Here is a 15,933-nt window from a genome sequence, read left to right as displayed (position 1 = left end):
CACCAATAACTTGCATTGTTGTTAAACCTTTCTAACTAATAATTAAAGAGCATTGTCAAAATATTACTACCAACCAAAATATTTCCCCCCAACCAACCCCATTATTATTATCTTTATATCATTTACATTTGAACATACACAAAGAATTAAGTGTATAGTAAAAGTTGTGAACTTATAAAACAAACATGCATAAAACCATACAAGGGTCCCATACATCAACCCTCCACCAACACCTTGCATTGTCATGAGATGTTTGTTAGAGATTATGAAAGAATATTGTTAAAATCTTATGACTATCATAGTTCTTATATTTGATTTGTTTTCCCCCCAACCCACTCTACTATTATTTTTAAATATATTTTTTATGACAGAGGTTGTAAACTTATAAAACAATCATGTACATGTGCAGAATTCCCAAACAATACCCCTCCATCAACACACTACACTGTGGTGGAACATTTGCTACAGATAATATAATATCATCTGATTGTTACCATGTCCATTTGATCACATTTTCCATACTGCCTCATTATCAACACAGTACATCTTTCACATAGATGCAAAAATATTCTATTAATACTACTAACCACAGTCCATAGGTCACTCCAGCTGTGTTTTTCCCATGCTTCTCCACAATTCCAACACCCTGCAGTAATAATGTACATTTGCTCTCACTCACAAAGGACACTCTTGCATCTGTACAATTCTCATCCTCCTCTTGGTTTAATGTGCTATTCAGTTCCTAGATTATTCTCTAGCATTCTGTCAATTGGCATTTACATACCTAAACTACGATTTTCAGTCACATCCCCATTTATAAACTAGCTGTTACTCACTATGTGTTACCATCCACTCTATACATTTCCACACTTTTACAGTAATAATTAAAACTTCTACATACATTAAACATCGGTAGTCCATCTTATCTCCTTTAAGAATATACCATCTACCACCAGGTCTTGAAGATATTTTCCTACAATTTCTTCTAGAAGTTTTATGGTCCTTGCTGTTATTTTTAGGTTTTTGATCCATTTTGAGTTAGTTTTTAGATAAGGTGTGAGATAAGGGTTCTCTTTCCTTCTTTCAGCTATGGATACCCAATTCTTTCAGCACCATTTGTTGAATGGATTGTTCTGCCAGAGATGTGTGGGTTGGACAGGCTAGTCAAAAACCACTTGGCCATACATGTGAGGGTCTATTTCTGAACCATAAATTTGGTTCCATTGTTCTATGTGTCTGCCTTCAGGCCAGTACCATGCTCTTTTTACCACTATAACTAGGTTATAGGATTTGAAGTTTGGAGATGAGGGTTCACATTTCCTTTTTATGATGTTTCTGGCTATTCAGGACCCCCTACCCTTCCAAATAAACTTGATGATCATGTTTTCTATTTTGTTTTTTTTTAATGCTGGTGGATTTTTTTATCAGGATTGCCTTGAATCTATATATCAATTTGAGTAGAATTGGCATCTTCATGATATTTAGTCTTCCAATTCATGAGCATGGAATGTTCTTCCAGTTATTTAGGGCTTTTTTGATTTGTTTTAAAATCGAGTTGCAGTTCTCTGAATACCAGTGCTTTACATCATTGGTGAAGTTTATTCCTGACTATTTTGAGTTTTATCTCCTATTTTATTTTCACCACTTTTGACACTTTTAGTTACTTTTATTGATATAATCTTCACTTCTAGTCTCTCCTCCAGGTCTCTCCTGTCTTTTTCTTTTCAGGCTCTAGTGTTTCCTAAAAATCTTGTCTCTTGCTTAGAAATTCTCTCAGTTTCTGTTTATGGGAACATTCTAATTTTGCCCTCATTTTTGAAAGACAGTCTTGCTGGATATAAGATTCTTGGCTGTAAGATTTTTCTCTTGAATTGTCTTAAATATATCAGACCACTATCCCTTGCCTCCATGGTTTCTGGTGAGAAATGAGCATTTAATCTTATTGGGTATCCCTTATATGTTATGCATTGCTTTTCTCTTGCTGTTCTCAGAATTCTCTCTTTGTCTTTGGCATTTGGCATTCTGATGAGTATGTGTCTCGGAGTTGGTCTATTAGCATTTTTTTCGGATGGGAGTATGTTGTGCTTCTTGGACATGGATTTCTATGTCCTTCAATAGGGTTGGGAAATTTTGTACCATTATTTCTTCAAATATTTCTTCTGCCCCTTTTTCCCTTCTTCTTCTGGGACACCCATGACACATATGTTTGCTCACCTTTTGCTGTCATTTAGTTCCCTGAGACCTTGTTCAATTTTTTCCATTCTATTCTTCAACTGTTCTTTTGTATGTTCCATTTTCAGAGGCCATTTCTTCAAGCTCACCAATCCTTTCCTCTGCCTCCTCAAATCTATTATATGGTTCCAATGTTTTTAAAATTTCATTTATTGTATCTTTCATTCCCATAATACCTGCTATTTTTCTATGTATGCTTTCAAATTCTTCTTTGTGCTCATCCAGTGTCTTCTTAATATCCTTAATCTCTTTAGCCATCTCATTGAATTTATTAAGGAGATTTGTTTGAACATCTGTGATTAGTTGTCTCAACTGCTTTATGTCATCACCTGGCTTATCTTGTTCCTTTAACTGTTGGTGTCTTGTCATTTGGCTTACTAGATTATTTATTTTTGGTATGGTTTTTCTCTTTAGTTCAGGGCTTCCTGCCCTTTCTTCCTTGCTGGTTGTGCAGTAGGAGCCAAGCATTTAGTTGGTGCTGTAAGCTGTGAGGACTCAAGCTGCCCTCATTGTGCCAGGGACTTTTTAAAGCTTCTTTCAACTTTCTCCTTTGCCAGGGTAGGGACAAAGTCACAGCTGTGTAGAATAATTCAAGTCATGCAAGCCTAGACTGTAGTTGCCCAGAGAGACTGATAAAGCTTTGCTCCCCTTTCTCCCCTGCCTGGGGCAAGAATGGAGCTGCAGGTGTGGGCAGCAATCTATGTAGTGCAGGTCACAGATGACCTCAGTCACCCCGGTAGACTTCCAATTTTCAGTCTGTGCCAGTCAAAGGTACCTGCAGTTACCTGGATAGCCTGGTGCAGGGCCTGCCAGCCTCTCTCCGTGCCAGAGGCGGGGCTAAAGCCTAGGCTAGGGCTGCAGGCTGATCTGGGTGAGAGAAATCAGTTCCTACCCACACCATGATTTTTGGTCAGCCAGGCTTCCCCTCAGGCTGGGGGTGGAGTCAAATGGTGGCCACTGACCTCCTTCCAGCTTGGGCAGATTCACACCCAAGCTGTTCCCAGGATTATATTTTAGCCAGCCAAGTCTACCAATCAGTAGCCGAAATTGGCACCCAACCATCTCCTCCTCCCCCGTTTTTGGGAAATGGAGCTTCCAATTCCAGCCACAGAATAGCTCCCTGGGTGGTTCATGCCGCCAGAGTAGGATGATCACTGGCCTCCACAGCGTGGCTGGTAATTTCCCAGAGAGGCTGTCACAGGTACCCCTAGTTTCCTTCCTGCTGGAGGTGGGGCTGGGGCCTAGGCTAGAGCTGCAATATGATCTGGATAGAAAGAAGCCGGTCCTTAACAGCCCTGTGATTTTCAGTCTGTCCCACTTCCCCATCTTGCCAGGTTTGGAGTTAAGATGGCAGCAACCAGCCTCTTTCTGACTTGGACAGGTTCAAACTTTAGCTGTTCTCAGGATTATACACTTTAGCCCACTGAATTTACTCATGAGTAATTGAAATTGGTACCCAACCATCTTTTTCTCCCTCATTTTTGGGAAGTGTAGCTTTCAATTCCAACCATGGAACAGCTGCTGAGATAGCTTATGCTTCCAGTGGAGGATGGGCACAGGCCCCCATGGTGTGAATCACTCTACTTATGAGTTTTCTTTGCAGATGGGCAGTCTCCTCCTTCCATTCCTTAAAGGATGTTGCAAGATGCTCTTCTGGCCTCCTGGAAGCCCCAAACAGGTGTTTCAGCTAGCTCTAGACAGCTCTGGGTGTTTACTAACAGCCCTGTACCTGATTCTAGGAGCTCCTTACTCTGCCACCATCTTGCTGGTTGTTTGATGACAGCACATTTTTATTATTGTACTATTAACTGAAGTCCATGGTTTAACTTAGGTCTCACTGTTTGTGTAATGATCTTTGGATTTAAAAAATATTCTATTACCATATATCTACAATCCAACATTTCCTCTTTTAATCACATTTGGGTATATATTCCAGTGCTATTAATTGCATTCAAAATGTTGTGCTACCATCACCATCATCCATTATCAAAACATTTCTATCATTCCAAACAGAAACACTGTACATTTTAAGCCTAACTTCCTAGTCTATTTCCTCAACCTATCCCTTGATAACCTTTATTCTAGTTTCTGATTCTGTGCATTTGCTTATTCTAATTGTTTCAAATGAGTGAGATCATACACTATCCTTTTGAGTCTGGCTTATTTTACTCAACATGATTGTCTACAGGGTTCATCCATGTTGTTGCATGTGTCAGGGTTTCATTCCTTTTTACAGCTGAATAGTATTCCAAAGTATATATATATGCCACATTTTATTTATCCATTCAATGGTTGGTGGACACTTGGGCTGTGTATTAGTCAGGGTTCTCTAGGGAAAGAGAACCAACGGAGCACACCTATAAATAGTATGAGATTTTATAAAATTGTCTTATGCAACTGTGGGGAGGCACAAGTCCAAATTCCAGGGGCTCCAATGAAGATCCTTGAGTTCTCAGGATATGCTGGCTGTATGTAGGAGAGATGTGAATTCTCTCTCTGAATGCTGAAATCACTTCCCCTCATTTGATGCCTTCAAATGATTGGATGAGATGTTATTTAATGCTGACTAAAATCTCCTTAGTTGATTGTAGATGTAATAAGTCATCTATGCAATCAACTTGCTGTTGATTAAAGTCCATGACATGACCTTGTATTACAATTAGTCCAGTACTTGCTTGGTGAAACAACTGGACTCCAATACCTGGTCCAGTTGACACATTAGCCTAATCACTATGGTCCACCTCTTGTCAACTTGGCAGTCATACACATCACCTTAAACCATAATTATTCTCTAATAAAAACAATAATATATACATATATTTTTGTAGTGTATATATATACACATACACACATATATATATATATTTCTGGCTCACAAAATTCATCTGACCTATGTATAACTGGAAATGCACTAAATCCCTCCAGAATAAGGTAATATTCACTCTTAAACTTGACATCCTTGAATACTACGTCATGAAACTAATAAAACTTATGTCATATGATATGGGGAAAGGTTAGGGAAGAAAGCAAAGATACTCATTTTATATACATATACAAACATAATGAAACAAGGAAGAAATATTCATGACCATTATAGTCCTCATTTCTATAACTAGTCACATAATTAAACTTGGTATTTATCACTACCTTCTTCCATCTCATGTTTCTTTAATGTCAGCAAGGACTTAACTGGCTGTGATTCTTTCCCTGGTAGGGTGATCTAAACTCCCATTCCAGAAAATTCTGGGCTATTATTATTCCTGCCTGGATTGGATTGCTCCAATTTTCTATTAACTTGAATCACAGGGCCTACTAGTACTAAGAGATGCCCTAGGGAATCTCCTGTATTTCAGGCAAACTCTTCTTTATCCCCATTGTGTAGTTGCAGTCCTATTTCCCCTTGATTGTCAGGATTAATCACCCCAATGAGTACAGTAATTCCCTTCTTTGCCTGTTGATTCAGTGGCACAATGAGCTCAAAGTGGCCAGGTTGCAGTCTTTACTTCCAGTTCAATGGAATCATTGTTGTATTCTCTGGTGTAAGCACCCCTCCTTTTGGAACTTAGACCTGTAGACTAGCTTGAGGTTGCAGGGACAGGATGCAAAAATTTTCCTAGTGGATCACTAAGGATAATAGTGAGTGATACCACTTCCATTTCCACCTCTTGATTCCTGAATCTGTGAATTCTGGCTATGGGAGAAGCAGCACTATAGAGTTGACATAGATAGAGAGCATAAACAGCCCCCTGGAGAACATTGCCACAGCCCTGCAAAGTCTTGCCACCTAGTTGGTGCCATAATTGATTTTTCAAAAGGTCATTCCACTGTTCTATGAATCCAACTGCCTCAGGATGATGGAGAATTTGGTAAGATAAGTGAAATTCCACGGGCATGTGCACATTCCCGCATGTCATTTGCTGTGAAGTGGGTTCCTTGAACAAAAGCAATGCTGTTTTGAATGCTATGATGGTGGATAAGACAGTCAGTAAGTCCATAGATTGTAGTTTTGCCAGAAGCATTGCATGCAGGGAAGGCAAACCCATATATGGAGTATGTGCCTATTCTTGTTAGAACAAATTGCTGTCCCTGCCATTGATGGGAGTAGTTCAATGTAATCCTCCTGCCACTGTGGGGCCATATCACTGGCTGAGTGTGGGTCTCTGTTGCTGGCAGATTGGGTACTCAGCAGGGACTGAAGCCAAGTCAGTCAGCATGTGGGGAAGTCCACATTGCTGAGTCCATGCATAACCTCCATTCCTACCACCATGACCACTTTGTTCATCATCCCATTGGGCAATGACAGGAGTGGCTGGGGAAAGAGTCTGAGTACTAGCCATAGATTGGATCACCTTATCCACTTGATTATTAGAATCTCCCTCTGCTTAAGTCATCCTCTGGTGAGCATTCATGTGGGACACAAGTATTTTCATGTTTTTTTGCCCACTCAGAAAGTCTACCCACATACCTCTTCCCCAGCTCTCTTTGTCACCAATTTTCAAATCAGGTTCTTTCCAAGTCCCTGACCATCCACCTAAACCGTTGGCAAAAGCCCTTGAATCAGGGTACAAACCCACCTCTGGTCATTTCTCCTTCCAAGCAAAATGAACAATGAGCTGCTCTGCTAGAAGTTCTGCCTACTGGGAGGATTTGCTCATCCTTCAGGGATGTCCCAGAAAGGGGCTGCAGTGCTGCACCTGTACACTTTCAGGTGGTACTTGCAAATCATGAAGAACCAACTGTAAACCAGGCCTCAGTCAAGTGATTGTAAGGAACTCCCCAAGAGACCATAGCGGTGGACTAGGAAAGAGATAGAAATGTGGCATGATTCAGGGCTAAAGACATTTGGACCACTTCTTTATGCAACTTATTTGTGCCTTCAGGACCTGCTCGAACCCTATCTTATATGTACCACTTCCACTTTTGAAGAAGTGCTGCTGTGCATGCCCAACTTTATGGTTTGGGGGGTCACACAACACTCAGCTCATGATAGGCAACTCAGGTCTTATGAAAACTTGGTGACCCATGGTTAAGCATTCAGTCTCCACCAAGGCCTAGTAGCAAGCCAAAAGCTTTTTCTCCAAAGGAGAGTAGTTATCTGCAGATAATGGTAGGGCTTTGCTACAAAATCCTAAGGGTCTGCATTGTGATTCTCCTGTAGAGGCTTGCTAGAGGCCCCAGAAGTCTTTTGTATTTGTCTCTGATCCAGTATCATTGGATCTACAGAATCATATGGCCCAAGTGGCAATGTAGCTTGCATATCAGCCTGGACCTATTGCAGAGCCTCCTCTTTTTCTGGTCCCCACTCAAACTAGCAGCTTTTTTTGGTCACTCAGTAACTGGGCCATAGTAGCATACCCAAATAAAGAATGTGTTTTTCCAAAATTGGAAGAGGCCAATTAAACATTGTGCCTCTCTTTTGGTCATAGGAGGGGGTCAGATGCATCAGTTTATCCTTCACTTTAGAAGGTATATATTGATCTGCCCTACACCACTTGACATCTAGAAATTTTGCTGAACTGGAAGGCCCCTGTAATTTTGTTGGATTTATCTCCTATCATTTCTCATGCAAATACCTTACCAATAAGTCTAGAATAATTGTTGCTTCTTGTTCGCTAGGTTCAATCATCATGATGTCATCAGAATTGTTACAATGCAATTCCTGAAAGGCATGAGTTGGTTTGGCCAAGAGACCTAAGAACACCCTTGGCATTTAGTCAAGCTTAAGCTTCATTGGGTCTTACAGATAGGAAAGAATCTTTGATAGAGGCTGGTCAAAGAATTAATGAAGTTAGTGCTCTGCAAAAAGACAGGAAAAATAAGGGGTGATATAAAGGGTAACAAGGCCATTCCATAGGATATGAGAACAGAGCTCCTGTTAAGGTTATGTGCAGAACACATGGGGTTTGGTTATGTTTTCTCTACACCCATAGGAAGGGCATTTATCAAGAGTGTTTACTGCTTTGGGAAGATGATTGTTTATGATATCATCTATGTATTATCTCTCCTCTGGGAAGGGTTGTTAATCTTTCATTTATTCCTAGGTCACAGAAGTAGCTATGTTCTGAGGACTTGAGGGGGTCCCCACAAATATAATGGAACAGTGTGATGTCTTGTGTGAGGGAGAGATGACAATGTCCCTGCAGATAATATCATGACATAGGACTAGAGAGTTGCTATACCCCTTAGGTAGGACAGGGAATGTATATTGCTGGCCTTGTTAGCTGGAAGCAAAGAGTTTCTGGTAGTTCTTACTAATGGCAAGTGAGAAAAAATATTTGCCATATCAATATCTACATACCAGGTGCCAGGGGGAGTATGATTTGCTCAAACAATGATACCACATATGGGACAGCAGCTATAATTGGAGTCCCCACCTACTTAAATTTATGATAATCCACTGTCATTCTCCAAGATCCATCTGTTTTCTGCACAGGCCAAATAGGAGAGTTGAATAGGGATGTGGTTGGAATTATCACCCCTGCATCCTTTAAGTCCTTTATGGTGGCACTGTTCTCTGCAATCCTTCTGGGAATTTGGTATTGCTTTTGATTTACTACTTTGCTAGGTAGGAGCAGTTCTACTGGTTCCCACTTGGCCTTTCCTACCGTAAGAGCCCTCACTCCATAAATCAGGGATCCAGTATAGGGATTCTTCTAGGTACTGAGTATGTCTATTCTAATTATGCATTCTAGAACTGGGGAAATAACCACTGAATGGGTCTGGGGACACACTGGACCAACTGTGAGACAGACCTGAACTAAAACTCCATTAATCACTTGACCTCCATAAGCCCTTACTCTGACTGGCGGACCACAGTGACATTTTGGGTCTCCTGGAATTAATGTCACTTCTGAGCCAATGTCTAATAATCCCTGAAATGTCTGATCATTTCTTTTCCTCCAAATCACAATTACCCTGATAAAAGGCTGTAAATCTATTTAGGGAAAGCTGGGAGGAAGATTAACAGTATAAATTTTTTTCTCAGTGTAATAGGATCCTTCCCCAAGAGAACCTGGCCTTCTCCTCATTCATGGAGCTCTGGGTCTGAAACTGTTTTAAATCTGGGAATTGATTAAGGGGCCGTGACTCTCTGTTTCTGTAATTCTAGTTAGGATTTTGTTCACTTGACTTAGAACCCTCTGCTTATACAGATAAAGTAGGAATTCAGTAGAGTGTTCATGTATTTTACTTCTAGGTACCCCATAATCGATCAGCCAATACCATAACTCTATGTCTCAGACTCTTGATTGCTGCTCTGAGTCTGCCTTTCATTGTGGTAGCCACACCCACTTTGTCTTTGGTGATTGAGTGCTGCTACTTGGCTTCTTCCAGGCCAGGATCCAGATCATTCCCATAATATTTAAGGATTCTAATCCCATTACAACAGTTCCCACGGTAATATCTGACCTACACTGAAGAGTAACCATAGACCTCTTCAGAGAAGATGAAGGTAGTCTCACAAATTTATTCCTTACAGTCCTGGTAAAAGGTCTGTCCTCTGGACATTTCTGGGATGGGTGGACAGGTCTTAAATGGTGAATCCATTCTAGCATTCCAATCTCTCTAAGCCTTTGGATCCCTTCATTGATCATATACCAGGGTAAATTGAGCATCTCAGACTCAGGCATTGTTGGCCATTTTCAGCCAGCCACCAGAACAAACTGATAGAGCCCTTTCTAACCCCTTAAGCTACAACACTGAATCCATTCTGCTTAGTGAGCCCATATCAATAAATTCAGTCTGATCCAACTTTATATTCCTTCAACTATTTTCCCATACCTTTAATACACATTCACACATATAATCCCCAGATTTCTGTCTCTATAAATTGGAAAACTCATGCAGTTCTTTTAGAGGATAGTGTATTTCCTCATGGGTAACAATTTGTAGTTCACCTTTGAGGAATTGTAACTTTAGTTTAGTTATAGGTGTAAAAGAGAAGAGAGGTGGTGGGGGTAAGTAAGTAGAATTAGAAGAGTTCTTCACGGCATTTGCAGTTTCATCTGGTGAGACAGGATTAATCTCCTCACTGGGGGTTGAATGGCAGGCTTGTCAGGGCAGGGTGGAGGTTAGGTGATGATTTCCTCAGGGCAGGGAAGAGGTCTGAGACTACTTGAGGCAGGCTGGAGGTTGGATGATGCAAGCTTGCCATTGAGTGGCCATCACAGGGGAAACTATTACAGGTTTATCTGGAAAAGTCTCAGTAGAATTTAGGGTTTCAGTGTCCCCCCTGATATCATCATCAAGTCATGTTTCCATCTCCATCCTCAGGTTTCCATTCCTTTCCAATCAATGCCTTCACTTTAACAGCAGAGCAGACATCATGCAAGGTTGAGATTTTAGTTTCTGTTGTAGCTCTGCTACTCATACAATGAGATTGTGATCCTGGTTTTCAGAGATTTCATGTTTGCAGTTGCATGAAACAAGATTTTCTTTCAGAGTCCTCATAGAAACTTTCATATCATTGATGTGGTGCTTAAGTTGCAAATTTGAAGCCATCAGCTCATCCCTTTCTTTTGTAACAGTATCCAGCATATTTAGGAGCAGCCGGCCAATATCACTGTACCTTTTAACTCCATAAAACTCTGTTAAGGTGTTAAAAATACTTTCACCCAGATCCTTGTCTCTTAGAAGCATGAAATTAGTTGTATCCAGTGGTAATAATTTTCATATCTCTATTGCCAACTCACACCATGTACTGTCAGTGCCCTCTTTATTATTGGAAAGAGAGTCATTAGTTCCCTTAATTCTAATCAAAGTAGAGAGGCAATTGCAAAAATCCCAGAGCCAATTCAGAAATCCCATTTTTAAGATTGTTTCTGAAGAATCATCCCACTCTTTGTACCAAGCTATATTAGTCAGTGTTCTCTAGGGAAACAGAACTGACAGGAGATATATGTAAATAGTATGAGATTTTATAAATTTGTCTCATGCAACCATTAGGATGCACAAACTCAAATTCCATAGGGCAGGCTGCAAACCAGGGGCTCCAATGAAGGTCCTTGGTGAGTTCCCAGGAGACACTGTCTGAAACAGAAATGGGAATTCTCTCTCTTAATGCTGAAATCGCTTCTCCTTTTAAGGCCTTCAGTTGATTAGATGAAACATCACTCATTGTTGACAACAATCTCCTTAGTTGATAATAGATGTAACCAGCCACCTGTGCAATCAATTCACTGATGATTAGAATCCATGAAATGTATTATAATTAGCCCTGTTCTTGCTTGGCCAAACAATTGGACACCTCTACCTGAACAAGTTGGCAGATTAGGCTAACTATCACAGGCTTCTTCCATCTTTTGGCAATTGTGCATAATGCTGTTATGAACATTGGTTTGCAAATAGATGTTTTGAGTCCCTTCTTTCAATTCTTAGGGGTGTACGCTGAGAAGGGGAATTGGTGGGTTATATAGTATTTCTATACTTTGATTTCTGAAGAACTATTAAACTGTCTTCCACAGTGTCTGCACCATTTTACATTGTCACCAGCACTGAATAAGTGTTCTTATTTCTCTACATCTTCTCTGACACTTATGATTTTTCATTTTTTTAATGTAGTAGCCATTCTAATGGGTATGGAATGGTATCTCATTGTGATTTTGATTTGCATTTCCTTTTTGGTCATATGTATCTCTTCTTTGGAGAGATACCTATGCAAGCATTTTGCCTATTATTTAATTGGTTTGTCTTTTTGTTTTTAAATTGAAGTGTTTCTTTATATAATCTGGATATTAAACCTTTTACAGATGTGTGGTTTCCAAATACTTTCTCCCATTGTTTAACTTGCCAATTTACTTTCATGATAAAGTCATTTAAGGAATGAAATTTTAAAAATTTTTTTTGGGTTTCCACTTTACTATTTTTCTTTTGTTTCTTATATTTTGAGTGTAAAGTCTAAGAAATCATTTCCTAACACAAAGTCCTGAAAATGCTTCCTTGCGTTTCCTTCTAGGAGTTTTATAGTTCTACATTATATATTTAGGTCTTTGATCCATTATGAATTGAGTTTTGTATTTAGCATGAGTTTGGGATCCTCCTTTTTTTTTTTTCAGATAGAGATCCAGTTTTCACAGCATAATTTGTTGAAGAGACTTTTCTTTCCCAATTGTGTGGCCTGTGCCTCCTTATTAAAAAAAAAAATTGGTTGCCCATAAATATGAGGGTTGATTTCTGAGCTCTCAACTTGATTCCATTGGTCTATAGGTCTGTCCTTTTGCCATTACCATGCTATTTTGATTAATGTGGCTTTGCAATAATAAAGTTTTAAGATGGGAAGTGTGAATTCTCCAGCTTCATTCTTCTTTTTCAGATGGCTTTAGCCATTTGGGGAATCTTACCCTTCCATATAAATTTGATGATTGGCTTTTCCATTTCTGAAAAAAAGATAGTTGGAATTATGTTTAGGATTGTACGTAATCTATAGATTGCCTTGGGTAAGATTAACATCCTAACAATATTTAGTCTTCCAATCAATGAATATGGAATATCCTTTTATTTCTTTAGGTCTACTTTAATTTATTATCAGTGTTTTGTAGTTTTCTATGTACAAGTCCTTTATATCCTTGGTTAGGTCTATTTCTAGATATTTGATTCTTTTAGTTGCCATTGTGAATGGAATGTTTTTCTTGATTTCTACTTCTGATTGCTCATTTTTTAATGTATAGAAATACTACTGATTTTTGGGTGTTGATCTTGTGTCTTGCAAATTTTCTGAATTCATTTACTAGCTCTAGGAACTTCGTTGTGGATTTTTCAGGATTTTTTTTGTATGTAGGATCATATCATCTTCAAATAGTAGATATTAAGTTTTACATCTTCCTGTCCCATTTGGAGATCTCTTAACTCTTTTTCCTGCCTAATTACTCTGTCAAGAATATCCACTACAGTGGTCAGTAACTGTGGTGAGAGTGGGCATTTTTGTCTTTTTCCAGATTTTAGAGGGAAAATTTTCATTTTTCATTATCATTAAGTAGAACGTAAGCTATGGGCATTTCATGTACAACTTTTATCATGTTGAGGAAATTTCTTTCTATTCCTATTGTTCTAAGTGTTTTTTCAAGAAAGTGCACTGGATTTTGTCAAATGCTTTTTCTGCATCAATTGAGATAAGTATGTGTTCTTTTTTCCTTCATTGTATTAATGTAATGTATTATATTAATTGATTTTCTTGTGTTGAGCCATCTTTGCTTGTCTGGGATAAAACCCACTTGACCATAATGTGTAATTCTTTACATGTGCTATTGAATTTGATTTGCAAGTATTTTGTTGAATATTTTTCAGGTATAATCATAAGAGAAATTGGTATTTAGTTTTCTTTTCTTGTAATACCTTTCTCTGGCTTTGGTAATAAGGTGATGTTGGCCTCCTAGAATGAGTTAGGTAGTGTTCCCTTCTCTTCTTCTTCTTTTTTTTTTTTTTTTGGGAATTTTGGAAGAGTTTAAGCAGGATTGTTACTAATTCTTCTTGGAATGATTGGTAGAATTCTTTTGTGAAGCAACTGAGTCTAGGCTTTTCTTTTTGGGGAGTTTTTTGATGACTGATTCAATCTCTTTACCAGTACTGTGTTTGTTGAGATCTTTTGCTTTGTTTTGAGTCAATATAGGTAGTTTTTTGTGTTTCTAAGAATTTTTCCATTTCATTTAGGTTATCTAATTTATTGGCATACAGTTGTTCATAGTATCCTCTTATAGTCCTTTTTATTTCAGCAGGTCTATAGTAATTTCCCTTTCTTCATTTCTTATTTTTCATCATTTGTATTCTCTCTCCTTTTTTCTCAGTTGGTTTAAAGTTTTGCCATTTTTGTTGATATTTTCAAATGAATTTACAAATGAATGAATTTTTTATTTTGTGATTTTTTTTTCTATTTTATTTATCTCCATTCTGATCTTTGTTATTTCTTTCCTTCTGCTCACTTTAGGTTTAGTTTGCTTTTCTTTTTCTAGTTCATCCAGTTTTTAAATGAGCTTTCTGATGTGATGTCTTTCTTCTTTTGTAATCTAAGCATTTACAGCTATAAGTTTTCCTCTCAGTCCTGCCTTCACTGAATCCCATAGGTTTTGGCATATAGTATTTCCATTTTCATTCATCTCAATATATTTCATAATTTTCCTTCTGATTTACTCTTTAACTCATTGGTTGTTTAAGAGTATGTTATTAAATTCCACTTATTTGTGGATTTTCTATTTCTCCTTCTGTTATTGATGTATAGCTTCATTCTATTGTGGTTTGAGTATATGTGTTGTGTGATTTCAATAATTTTGAATTTATTGAGAATTGTTTTGTGACCTATTATATCATCTATCCTTGAGAATGATCCATGTGCACTTGAGAAGAATGTGTATTCTGTATTTGTTGGGTGAAGTGCTCTATGGATGGTTGTTAGGTCTACTTGGTTTAGAATATCATTTAAGTCTTGTATTTCCTTAGTGATCTTCTGACTAGATGTTCTATCCATTATTGAGAAAGGTATATTAAAGTATCCTGATTTTAATGTAGAACCATCAATTTCTCCCTTCAAATCTGTCAGTATTTGTTTAATATATTTTGGAGCTCGCTGTTAGGTGCATATATATTTATAATTGTTACATCTTGTTGAATTTCCCCCTTTACCAGTATATAATGACCATCTTTGCAACTCATAATTGTTTTGACTTAGTCTATTTTATCTGATATGAGCATAGCTACACCTGCTCTCTTTTGTTTCCTGCTTGCATTGTATATATTTTTCCATTCTTTCACTTTCAACCTATTTGTATATTTGGATGTTATGAGTCTGTTGCAGAGAGTATATAGTTGGGTTATGCTTTTTTACCCATTCTGCCAATCTCTTCCTTTTGACAGAGAATTTAATCCATTTACATTCAAATTTACTGCTGATAACACAGGACTTTCTTTTGCTATTTTGCTCTTTAGACTTTGTGAATCTTCTATTAATCCCTGATTTTGTCCCTCACTTCTGCTATTGCTTACTTTTATATTTATTTGATTTTTCGTGTAGTATCATATTGAGTGCTTTCTCAATATATCTCAATATTTCTATCTTGATATATTTTTCATCTGTTTTCCTTATCATTACCATAAGGGGTTAAACTTTAACATCCTCAATATATAAAAATCATATTTGGTTTGATACCAAATTAACTTCAATAGCATGCATATATAATTTTCCTAAACCCTTCTTCTCCCTCCCTTTTTTTGGTACTTGTTACCATTTATATCTTTGTACACTGTATGTCCAAAAATATCAATTTGTCATTACTTTCTCTTCATCCCATTTTAGCACCTCTAAGACATAAGGAGTGAAGTAAATACTAACAAATATGATACAATAGTAATGGTAATGATAATTACCCAAATTAGTACCTTTAGCACAGGTCTTGAATTCTTTATGCCATTTTGAACCCCTGTATGGTCCTTTCTTTCAGGCTGAGAACTCCCTTCATCATTTGTAGGGAAGGTATAGTGGTGATGAACTCTCTGTTTTGTTGATCTGAAAGTGCCTTAATCTCTCCCTCTTTTTTGTTTTTTGGCAAAAGTGTTTAGGAATTTTAATTTGTCACAAAGTCACTGAAGCAAAAATCATGATAAAACATTCTGCTTTTCTTTACACCTCTCAATGCAAAAAGCTATTTATAGGAAAAATGGTTTTGTACATAGGATGAAACTCAATATAAAGTCAAAACTTACAGATAATGGTTCACT

The 15,933-nt window shown here is 37.9% G+C and overlaps 1 protein-coding gene and 1 long non-coding RNA gene across 2 annotated transcripts in view; one reads left to right on the top strand and one right to left on the bottom strand.

Annotated features, from left to right (window-relative positions):
- The window catches only part of EMCN (endomucin), a 239,097-nt gene that overhangs the window by 40,451 nt on the left and 182,713 nt on the right, over window positions 1-15,933 (bottom strand). The gene's annotated exons all lie outside the window — the stretch shown is intronic.
- LOC111764985 (uncharacterized) overlaps window positions 1-15,933 on the top strand; it is a 219,129-nt gene that overhangs the window by 116,909 nt on the left and 86,287 nt on the right. The window lies entirely within an intron of this gene.

The sequence above is a fragment of the Dasypus novemcinctus genome, chromosome 1 (assembly GCF_030445035.2).
Source record: "Dasypus novemcinctus isolate mDasNov1 chromosome 1, mDasNov1.1.hap2, whole genome shotgun sequence".
Classification (NCBI taxonomy): domain Eukaryota; kingdom Metazoa; phylum Chordata; class Mammalia; order Cingulata; family Dasypodidae; genus Dasypus; species Dasypus novemcinctus.
This window is presented reverse-complemented; position numbering and strand designations above follow the sequence as displayed.